Consider the following 12,656-nt stretch of genomic DNA (forward strand, 5'->3'; position numbering starts at 1 on the left):
GAACTAACAGACAAGAAAGCCAAGAAACATTTTTCTTTTCTGTTAGTTTTAGTTAATGTCAAGCTAAGAAAAACAAGTCCTTGAAATTCCCCTTTCGTTCATCTAGATAGATAGATTAAGGAGGCGAGCAAAAGAGCACCTGCCTTATGCAGATAGATAGATAGATAGATAGATAGATAGATAGATAGATAGATAGATAGATAGATAGATAGATAGATAGATAGATAGATAGATAGATAGATAGATAGATAGATAGATAGATAGATAGATAGATAGATAGATAGATAGATGCAGCCAAAGTACTGTTCTTGCGCCGTGAAACGCCTAGCATTTTTTACTTTCTCAGGCACATGGCGCGCTCCGCGAAGCCTCTTGGCTGCTGATTGTCGCTATATGCAGTGAAGTGACGTAGCTGATTTTTCTCCGATGAAGCGTTAAGGTTTCGGACTCGCAAACTCTGGCCGATTGCCCATATCTATATTTACAACTGCTCATTGTAATGCTCAGTGAGCCGTAAAAATGACCTAACGTCCGTCTCTCTTTTTCGCCGCGGATAGTCTGCTACTGCTGAGGTACGCGAGGATACCTCTGAGTGATACTTCATTTCACCCTACTTCGCTTCCACACCTGAGAGGTTGAATGATGGTGACTTCACTAAAACCACGCTTAAGGACGCCTGACCTGGTACACCTTGCTGGCACCGGTCAATACGGACAGATTACAAAGAAATCTTAAAATAACAGAGAGCTGAGCTATTTGGTACGTATTCATTCTGAAAAGATAGGGCGTGCAAACACGGACACAAGAAAGAAGTCAGGACACCACAAACGCCGCGGATAGTCGATGAATGCGCAGTATTGTACAGGCATAGAAATGATGAAACGCGCCTGATGATTGAAGTATGGCACATCGAGAATAGTGGTAGCGTATGCGTGAGTCAACCGTCGATTAGCTTGCATAAAGATGAAGTCAAATGCCTTAACAGTTATCTTCCACGTAGACCCTCCCCCCCCCCCCCCCCCCACCGTGTGCCGGATTGATATGGGCATGCGCAGATAAGTTTTTGTGCCTTCTTTCTTTTCCGCCGTTGTGCGTCTCTTCAGTTGTTAGTCGACGTTTGTGGTGTCCTGACTTCTTGTGTTTGTGTTTGTACGCCCTATATTTTTAGAATGAATACAGATAACTATTTGTTGTTCGTGTCGTGGTCGTAGTTGGTCATCAAGGAAAAAGAACTGCTAGTTCCATCCATGCTCCAGTTCGAGAACCTGAGCGGAGAAAAAGCAAGCAAGCTAGGGAGGAACGGCGGATAACAAGAGAGGCCGCTCAAATTAAAACGCAGCACCCGTAGCGATCACCCTGTTCTCCACGGAACTATGCACTCAATCGACAAAGACTACCTGAATGGCACCTAAGCAGAACCCCCTTTCCGAGCTTGTGAATCGGCGCGTCTACTTGTTCGGTCCCCTACAGGTAAAGCGCAGTATCTCCGGGATATGTGCCCTGAAGTAGCGGAACTCATAAGAATGAAAAACTGAGGTTGTTGGTATAAGAACAAGCGTTCCGCTAATAAGAACTCTAATTTCCTCTAATAAGAACTCTAATAAGAACAAGCTTTGGTATAAGAATAAGCGTTCCGTCACTCGAATCGCTAGAAAAAGAAATCAGCTATTTGACGGCACACACGCGACAAAAATCTTGTAATCTTATTGGTTTTTTTTTTCACTCTTTCGTCTACAACTTATTCTTGGTTTCGTCAATAAAGCTTTCAGTTGGCAGTGAACGCCCGTCCGTGTGTCACTTTCCTTCGTCCCGTCTTTGCGCTGTTTCTCAGGTTTTATTTTATGGTATATGTCTATGCGTTAATCTTTAATGCAGTGCTCGCAGGACGAGGACGAAGAACTAGGAAGCATGGCACAGACGCTGACTCGCAACTAAAATTGTATTAGGAAATACAACATATATATAAGTGACGTAAACCATCGCAGAAAAAAGTACCAAGGAATTCTACAGCTGCTACTTCGATACAGAAATTCGGCATCAAGCGGACACACTTAACACCGTTCCTTCTAATGTGAAAGGGCTCAATGACTTCTCTGTGATATATATATATATATATATATATATATATATATATATATATATATATATATCATTACCTTTTCCACTAAGCTTTTTGCCACAGGCCTCTTCCATCAACTGCGTCCTCTTCTTTCCCGCCACCATGACTCTGATTGGCCGTCTTTCTCTTACCCGTCAGGGTTGACGGCTATTGGCACAAGTGGGTATCCCTCCCATTCCCATTTCCGTTCCCACCTTGCCTTCTCCCGCATACACCGCTGCTTCAATCCTTCGCATCCTTCCCCTCCCGTCCAACATGATCCCCGTTTTGCACGCCGGCCGTCGTCACGCGGCAGCGCAGCCCCATTACCCTCCTTTTTCAACACAGGGAGTCGCCTACATAGATGCTTCATTCGTGGCTCCTCGGGGTTCCCGCGGCTAGGCTATGTACCATCGGCATCTTTGGGCCCCTGAAACCCACACCAGCGGGGCCCTACATGCACTGTCGCTCGAGCTCCTTTCTATTGTCTATGCCCTACTGTCATTTTCCTCCCCCTTATCTCTCCCAGAGTACACGATCTACTCTGACTCTTGCGCCGCCATCTGTCACATATAGAACCACACCTTACCCCCTTCTCTACAACAGGAGGTTGAGCGAGCGATCTCTGCACTCTAACCTCCCACTGTTTTCCTCCGCTCCGTGTCTGGGCATTGAGGGATTGGCGTCAATGAGCTGGCTCACCGGCTCTCCCGCCATATGTTTCACCGTGAACCGTTCATCCTCTTGGCGCACACCTTCGGAAGACAGTGGGAGCTCCGTCAAGAACGATGAGATCTCGTTGCGCCAGGGGCGTAGCCAGAAATTTTTTTCGGGGGGGGGTTCAACCATACTTTATGTATGTTCGTGCGTGCGTTTGTATGTGTGCGTGCCTATATACGCAAGCAAAACTGAAAAATTTCGGGGGGGGTTTGGACCCCCCCAACCCCCCCCCCTTGGCTACGCCCCTGCCTTGCGCCATACCAGTGTCCTTCAATGCTTTTCTGGTCACGAAACTCCTCCGTAACGCTATGGGGAGAGCTTGCTATGTCGCCACAGGTGCCGCGCGGCGGCGCTAGGAGCGCGCGGGGGGCATTGAGGAGAGCTTCGCTGCCTAGGGAGACCTGGGGGCCCGAGAAATCCGGCGGCATCGGCGTTCAGTTTTCCACGTTGTTTCTTAATTTGTGTGACTGACGGGTGTGAGAAATGTGTGCGAGGACACGGATGGTGTACGTAAGTGACGATGCCGAAGACTTGCTGTGTACCGGGTTGTCGCTCCGGCTACAGAGGTACGAGCGGAAAGGTGTCGTTGTTTAGTTTGCCGATGGAGCGCGATGAGAGGGATGAACAGAAACGTGCAATACCGCGACAGGAAGCTAGGAAGCTGGCGGACTTACTTTCGATACTGAACACGTTAGTGTACGCGAGAAACATCTGACGCCACCGACGTTATTCGAACGGACGACTTTATAGTCATTAGAAAAAATCAGTCTTTGCAACGTGAGAAGGAAAAGTTGCGGGCCGGCGCTGTTTCTTTCGCAGCTTGCTAGTTGTTTAGAATAACAGAGAGCTAAGCTATAGTTGGTAAGTATTCATTCTAAAAAGACACAGCGTGCAAGCACAGACACAAGAAAGAAGTCACGACACCACATACGCCGTTTGTGGTGGCGTTTGTGCTGTCGTGACTTTTTTCTTGTGTCCGTGTTTGCATGCCATGTCTTTTTAGAAGTTTTTTTACGTTCTTTCCAGCTTATTAAATGTTTTGCATTATTTCCTTGTTTGCCGTTGTTAAGCAAAGGAGTTTTTCTATTTTTATTGACTGAATGGCAACTAAGCTAGTTGTTTTTTAAATTTTTATACTGTACTTCAGAGTTTTTCTTACTTTTTGCATTAGCTTGCTCCCTTCATGTACTGGCCGTGCAGAGAGTTTCGATACGCTAGGAAACTGTCCATTCTAAAAAGACATGGCGTGCAAACACGGACACAAGAAAGACGTCAGGACGCCACAAACGCCGACTAAGAACTGAACAGACGCACAACGGCTGAAAAGAAAGAAGGCACGAAAACTTATCTGCGCATGCCCATGCAACAGGCGAACCTATCAATCCGGCACGCGTGGCGGTCTACGTGGAAGATAACTGTTAAGACATTTGATGTCATCTTTATGCAAGTCAATCGACGGTTGGCTCACGCTTGCGCTACCACTATTCTCGATACGCCATGCTTCAATCATCAGGCGCGTTTCTTCATTTCTATGCCGGTACAACACTGCGCATTCATCGAATTTTGGCGTGCATTTACAATCTCGACAATGTAAAGATAGATTAGAAGGTGAGCCTCCTGTTAGCGATCTCTTATGTTCCAACAATATCTGGTTGATGCATCGGCCCGTCTGTCCTACGTAGAAGCGGCCGCAGCTGAAAGGGACCTTATACACCACACTCGTACGGCAATCAGTGAATTTGTTGGTGTGTTTTACGAAAAAAATATCGGTCCGCTTCTTGTCTTTTACTCGCTCATTATTCCTCTGCACAGCGGCACAAATCTTACCTAGCTTATTGGCAGCCGTGAAAACAACATTAACGCCGTATCTAGTTCCTACTTTCCTTAGCCTGTGAGATACGCGATGAATGTACGGTATACCTACGACACGTTTCTTCCTATCGCTTTCTGCAGCCATGCTCGGACTTAACACAATAGACTTCTTTAAACGTTCAGCGACCGTGGCCATTGCATCACGAAAATACCCTACATCTAAAAGACGTGTAACCTGTGCGTTAAAGCTATCACTCATTTTGTGCTCACACGACTTGGTGAGGGCTGACTTAATGCAAGACATGGCGATGCCGTTTTTTACAACCTTCGAGTGCTTCGACGAAAAATTTAACAGCGGTTTCGAAGATCTAGGAGAATACTGCCAGCACAAGTAGTTCTTCTGGAACGTTAAGGAGATGTCTAGAAATTGTATTCCATTACTCTGAGGCGCCTCTTTAGTAAAGCTCAGCCCTCCCCCATTTAATTCAAATTTTGCGCTCACGGAAGTTACCACCTTTTCAAAGTCCTCACCACTACAAAAAAAATCAAGTAATCGTCCACATAACGAAAAACCTTAATAACCGAATTACCTAAGGCGCCTTCCAAAAGATTGTCAATCTTGCTGAGGTATAAATCACTAAGAACCGGAGGAACTTTAGAACGAATACATATCCCTGATTTCTGCACATAAACGCCTTCCTTCCAACCTACCAGCGTCGACTTTAAATACATGGAAAGGATTTCTAGAAATGCCCCGGTAGAAACACCACATTTATCGGTGAAAACCGTCTCGTGCCCTTGTTCGTTAATACATTCATTAACACATTTTAACAAGCCCTCATGCGGCAAAGAATAATACAGGTCTTCAATATACATACTAAGAGCCTTACAACAGCCGAGGTTCTCCTCTGAGAGGAACTGAACTAGCGCTTGAGAATTACGCATATGAAAAGGGTCTGAAAAACTCAAAGAGGTTAAGCAGCTCTGCAAATAACTAGATACATCGACTTGCCAGGTGTCTTGCTCTGAAACGATTGCTCGAAACGGAATCTCGTTCTTATGTGTTTTGGCTGAAAAAAAACAATTCTAAAGTAAGCGATTTAGCCTTCTTGACATTACAAGCTATTCTCTTAAGATTATGTCTTAACAAAAGGTCGACAGCACGTTGCCTAACTACCGATGGCTTAAGTTTTACCGTCCTAAATTTTTTTTCTATGGCTGGTAATGCTTTTTCTGAGAACAAACTGTCCGGCATAATTACAAAATATCCTTCCTTATCTGAAATTACTGGCCTGAGTTTCTTCTCGACACAGTAATTAACTAAAGGCCGGATAGGATCAGAACACTTGAGATGCATATTAGAACCCTTGATGCTAGCAACGCAGTCTGAAATGCAGTGGGAACGCTCTACGTAATTCGGTTATTAAGGTTTTTCGTTATGTGGACGATTACTACATTTTTTGTAGTGGTGAGGACATGAAAAGCTGATAACTTCCGTGAGCAAAAAATTTGAATTAAATGGAGGAGGGCTGAGCTTTACTAAAGATGTGCCTCAGAGTAATGGAATACAATTTCTAGACATTTCCTTAACGTTCCAGAAGAACCACTTGTGCTGGCAGTATTCTCCTACATCTTCGAAACCGCTGTTAAATTTTTCGTCGAAGCACTCGAAGGTTGTAAAAAACGGCATCGCCATGTCTTGCCTTAAGTCAGCCCTCACCAAGTCGTGTGAGCACAAAATGAGTGATAGCTTTAACGCACAGATTACACGTCTTTTAGATGTAGGGTATCCTCGTGATGCAGTGGCCACGGTCGCTGAACGTTTAAAGAAGTCAATTGTTTTAAGTCCGAGCATGGTTGCAGAAAGCGATAGGAAGAAACGTGTCGTAGGTATACCGTACATTGATCGCATATCTCACAGGCTAAAGAAAGTAGGAACTAGATACGGCGTTAATGTTGTTTTCACGGCTGCCAATAAGATAGGTAAGATTTGTGCCGCTGTGCAGAGGAAGAATGAGCGAGTAAAAGACAAGAAGCGGACTGATATTTGTTTCGTAAAACACACCTACAAATTCACTGATTGCCGTACGAGTGTGGTGTATAAGGTCCCTTTCAGCTGCGGCCGCTTCTACGTAGGACAGACGGGCCGATGCATCAACCAGATATTGTTGGAACATAAGAGATCGCTAACAGGAGGCTCACCTTCTAATCTATCTTTACATTGTCGAGATTGTAAGTGCACGCCAAAATTCGACGAATGCGCGTTGTGTACCGGCATAGAAATGAAGAAACGCGCCTGATGATTCAAGCATGGCATATCGAGAGTAGTGGTAGCGCATGCGTGAGCCAACCGTCGATTAACTTGCATAAAGATGAAATCAAATACCTTAACAGTTATCTTCCACGTAGACCGCCCCGCGTGCCGGATTGATAGGTTTGCCTGTTGCATGGGCATGCGCAGATAAGTGTTGGTGCCTTCTTTCTTTTCAGCCGTCGTGCGTCTCTTCAGTTGTTAGTCGGCGTTTGTGGTGTCCTGACTTCTTTCTTGTGCCTGTGTTTGCACGCCCTGTCTTTTTAGAATGAATACTTACCAACTAGCTCAGCTCTCTGTTATTTTAGGAAACTGTCACTCGTAGCTTTCTGCTTTCTGAGGTATTTTTCCAATAAAAGATTTTATATCTTTCTCTTTCAATCATAGCATTGTTGCTTTATTTATTGTAAATTAGTGGCTCGACAGTGGAATGTTCTCAAACAAGTGCATTAAAATAAGCAATTATAGTGAAGTATGGACGCAAAGTTTTGTTTCAGTCAATCAAGCCTCCCCTGTGCAGTCTTCATTAAGAAAATCGTGGCATCACATGGTGCAGACGTAGTTCATCTATGCAGTCAAAATTACGCACGTTGTGATTTATGAAGGTAACACAAGCGCGAAGATTGGAGATACCCGAGTGCCTTTGCGACGCTGCACAATGTAAAGTTCGACGCACTTTCATTCGTGCAATGTCCACGTAACACGAAATTGTCAAAGTTACTCGTAGAAAATGGACAAAACGTGGTTACAAACTCGGAGTTAAGGCTACGTTAGGTCGTAGAGATCAGCTGTTCACGCGGCACACGGACATACCTTGCGAAAGCTTCGTCACTCCCTATTTCAAGTGTTGCCGAAGCTCTGTGAGGTAGGCTGCAGCGGAGTGAAGTTAGCTTTTATGAACTGTTAACACAGGAATGAAGAGCTTTTCTTTTTTGTAATGCGGCCCCGTTAAACTCCCGCGGCGTAGACTGCCTGATTGCAAACAGTGCGATCGGCGCTCGCTCTACTCCCGCTACGAGACTTCATTTGGCGAGTTGGTGGGCGAGTTGGTGGGGCTTGTGGAGTGTGACAAGTCTAGGTAAATATTCCGTGCTCCACTATTTGAGGTAATACTCTCGTGCTCCACTGCCTGAGGTAAGGTACCTCGCTGAAACAACATATACAGCTAATATTGCTGCTTCGACACGACTGTATCCATCGCAGCCTTGATATTTAAAAAAAAAACGTGAAAGTAAGTTTTTTACACACCTATGCGACTAACACATTGTATGTCAGGTGAAGTATGAGTGGTAGTTGAAATATTGCGGCTTGGTGCAGGTTAAACCATTACCTCGAATCGGCACAGCATTGAGCCGAGTGCAGCGCGCGCGCACGAATGCCCCCGCGTTGACCGCGGCGACCCTAGCGGCCGCCTCTGTCTCTGTACGAAACTGCGGGCGGAGTTTCGTGACCAGAAAAGCATTGAAGGAGTCTGGCCGTACTAATAAGGAGGTATACCTCCAGCTACGACTTGCAAGCACCTCTACCCTCCCGTTCGTCCATCACTCACTGTGCTAGAGCCTCGCCTTCAGCGGCACATCCAAATGAATTGAATGACGACCCCCTCTCGGCTTTTTCTTTACAAATATGAATCCGATCCCTACCATCCCAATTGCACCTCTACATATGCCTTTTCTGCTGCCTAACTGTTCAGCAATCCGGTTCTTCCCCCTTTCCTCTCCATCACCACCTGGCTCGACTGCATCGACGCCGAGGGGCAAGAACAGCGTCGACTAGTCGCGCAAGCCAACGAAATGCTCAGGCCCTAAATTTGGCTGATATGAAAGTATATTACTGTTACTAGTACTAATATAGGAATTAATAGGATATCTATTTTTCAATAAATTTGTCCTCATAATTACGATCCAATGGGCGTACTTCATTCAGCTTGCGATACCATTTGTGATGGTGCTCAACAGTTTCGCTGACAAATCGCGTCATCAGAATAATGTCATTTTTTATCAAATGGTCTAACATGTCAACTCTGGTTTGCCCTCAAAGCTGTTATGTCCTCATGGAGAGGCTGAAAAATGACAACATAGCTTGCTAGCTGGCTTGATAGTGGCATGATAGTCCATGATAGTGGCACTCTTAGCGCCTTAAGTTTGAAAGCTCTCCACGTACAATGCGCCTGTTTTCCGTGAATTCAGTCGCTTTGCGCGGCCCTGAAAAGACTAAACTGATAATCCATGATAGTCCATTACCACTCTGATGACAACTGTATTACAACGAACATTGATTCATCCCCAGGTCAGAGTTTTATCGGCCATGTCGAAATTAAAGAAGGAGCAGGCGGCTACCAGTGCGACTGCAGTGTCCTTCGGTATGGGCGGCCGTTGGTACACTCCCAAGTATCCGGACAACGGCCCTGATGGCAACTACTCCCTCGGCCAACCATGCACGACGAGCTCGCAAGGTGGTGGTCCGGAAGGGCGCCAAATTACAAGCATTGCCGAAGTAAGTACGCAACTTCTAGTTGTTTTCCACGTATGTCGAGAACTGCTTCAGCCTTTTCTGATTGGCACGTTTATGGTACACGGCTGCGTAATGGCAGCGAGGTTCTTCATTTACGGGTAAACAATTTTTGCTGGTACCACACAAACTTTATTCCAACCTTGTGTTTGGCGCTCTGTGGCCGCAGTAGCCCTTGCGCAAAAAAATACACAATGATCACCATTACACTTTATTACCGAGCCGCTTGCTGCTTTCTTACCGAGCAGCAGTGCGACGTTGGTATTACCGTACCAATGCCGCACAGCTTCTTTCCGCCAGCAGCATTAGCGAATACTCCGTGGAGGTATTTAGACGTAAATACGGGCACACGATATTTAGTTGTGATAGGGCTCAACAATATATTTTTTATGCGATGTGTTACTCGTACTAAAAAGGCCACATGGGTCAACAACAAAATAGTTACCATGCTATGTATTACTCACAATGTCTAATTATATTATCTGGGGTTTTGCGTCTCAAAACCACGATGATTACGAGAGACGCCGTAGTGAAGGGCTCCGGAAATTTGACCATCTAGTGCTCTTTAACGTGTGCTGACATCGCACAGTACACCGGTGTTTAGCATTTCGCCTCCATCGAAATGCGACCGCAGCGGCCGGGATCGAACCGGCGTCTTCGGGTCTGCAGCCAAACACCGTGACCGCTACGCCACCACGGCGGACTACTCACGATGTTTGGCTTCATTTGTACACATTAGCACGCAGCAGATTGTCCTCTTAAATCTGCATTTTTGTGTAGCTCTGCGGCCGACGTAGGCTTTAGTCGCATACGATACTTCACGCGACTTGAGAAACCTATACAGCGCTTTTGGTCTCACATGTAGCAGTCGCTACGAAACAACGTTGTAGTTCCCTGAATTTTGTCTTACACAGGTACAGAAAGAAAAAAAATTCGAATAGTTTTTCTTTTGCGAACTCCGGTAGTTCGGTTTATTGGTGTGTTTGCTCTACATAGGCATACGCTCATAATTATTTATTAGCACGAATGATCTTTTCTTCGCTATATTTTTTCTTAAATTATTTCAAACAAGACATTGAATTTTGGGCAATGGATGGGGCCACATAGGTCCTCTTTCATAGCGTATCTATAGGTGCAGCGTCGAGGCGACGTCGACAGATTATGAAGAAACAGCACCCCAGGTTCCCAATAGAAAACTGCCGCTTGTTATATAACTTATTTCCTACTCTTGGATAATAAGCGCCTAATTAATATGTACCGGTACGCTGCGTACAATCCGCTCTCCGGTTGCCTTGCACAACCACACGATGCTACAGCTTAGCGTGACAACAACAGTCATGACAACAACAGCGTGACAACAACAGGATTTCAGCCCACAGCACAGCACAGCTCGATTAAAGAGACATCAATATCACGTTGCTCACGTCAGCACGGATGATTTTGTAACGCAGGCAGACGGCGCTCGCTGCACACTGGAAGGTCCCATGCGTTGTAGGAAACTTGGTTATATATTTTCGTTCTGTTATTCCTTTGACCACAAATTACAACGTGTGTTAGATATTACGAACAATAATAATAATAATAATATCTGGGGTTTAACGTCCCAAAACCACGATATGAATATGAGAGACGCCGTAGTGGAGGGCTCCGGAAATTTCGACCACCTGGGGTTCTTTAACGTGCACCTAAATCTAAGTACACGGGCCTCAAACATTCTCGCCTCCATCGAAAATGCAGCCGCCGCGGCCGCGATTCGATCCCGCGACCTTCGGGTCAGCAGTCGAGTGCCATAACCACTAGACCACCGTGGCGGGGCAGATATTACGAACAGTGTTACCTCATGATTGCCTTGGGGAATTGACCATTAGCGTCAGTGGGACTAAAAGTAGGATGGGTCGCCTGTGTGACGTCGCTCACCCATGTAATGTGCCATAGGAAGGGGCGCCTGGAAGCTTGATTAGCAGTATCGCTGCAATCACTAACGATGCGCGTACTTAAAACTTTTATAGATTTCGAACTATACGCAGAGCGCTTAAAGTTGCCTGCGCATGATCAGAAGGACTTGCACTACCTCCTCAACCTCTTTGTGCAATATCATCACAACCATTCCAGAGTCCGTTCAGCTTAAGACCACGACAATTCAACAAAGCGCGGCCTTCCGTGGTATTCCGGTGTGTGCCGAAGGTAGACTGGTTAACAAGGGAGAAAGATATGACCCATGCGCCTGAAGGCTGCGCAGGCTCAATGCTTCGACGAGACATTCGTGCAGCGTTTTGCAATTTTGTCTTCAGTATTGTTCGCGTCTTCAATTTCGACAATTTTCGCAAGCGATTTTTTTCTTCTCTCCCAACAGGCCTGTAAAAAGTCAAGCTACAAGAGTGCCTTCAAGTATGACGAAGCCTTCCAGGCTCTGTTTGCGTACGACAACTCGGCAAACATGTTGTTCACGTACGACAGCAGCCCCTCTTTTCGCAACAAGGTGAGAACGCCCGGTGATGATGAGCTGCACTGGACGCCTTTCGTGAAATTCTTTGTCACAGAAAATGTGCTCCTTTGATACGTTGTGGGACGCGCAGCGCTAGCGAGTGTCTTCTAGTGCTTAGAAACAGGCCACGCTCGACATCAACCTACAAACAGTTCACAATAGGGAAGCAAGAGGGGAGATGGTCTATTACCTGCTTCTCCAGCTAAGCTATCCTTCCTTTATTCCAACACAAGAAGCATTGCTAACAAGTCTGACTCCTTATCATCCGCGATAGATTCGTGCGGCGCTCATGTAATTGCACTTACTGAAACGTGGCTTTCTTCAAATACGCATGACAATGAATTGTTTGATAATGCGCAAAACTTTACTATTTATCGCTGCGATCGCACAGTGCGCCGAGGGGGAGACGTGCTCTTAGCTATATCAAAATGCCTTCCATCGTCATGCATACAGATTAATCACGACATTGAAATAGTATGGGTTCTGTTAACAATTCGTCACTTAAAAATTATTCTAGGGGTATGCTATCGGTCGCCTTCATCTTCGGAAACGTTCCTAAGTGAACTCCACGATTCAATAAACATGGTTGCTTCGCGCTTTCCTTTCACGCCTCTGTTTCTACTAGGTGATTTTAACCTGCCCAACTTAAATTGGAACACTGATCCACCAAGCTTATCTCCTTTTTCAGCACAGGCCAAGGATTTCGTAGATATGTGTTC

The sequence above is a fragment of the Rhipicephalus sanguineus genome, chromosome 2, assembly GCF_013339695.2.
Source record: "Rhipicephalus sanguineus isolate Rsan-2018 chromosome 2, BIME_Rsan_1.4, whole genome shotgun sequence".
NCBI classification, from domain to species: domain Eukaryota; kingdom Metazoa; phylum Arthropoda; class Arachnida; order Ixodida; family Ixodidae; genus Rhipicephalus; species Rhipicephalus sanguineus.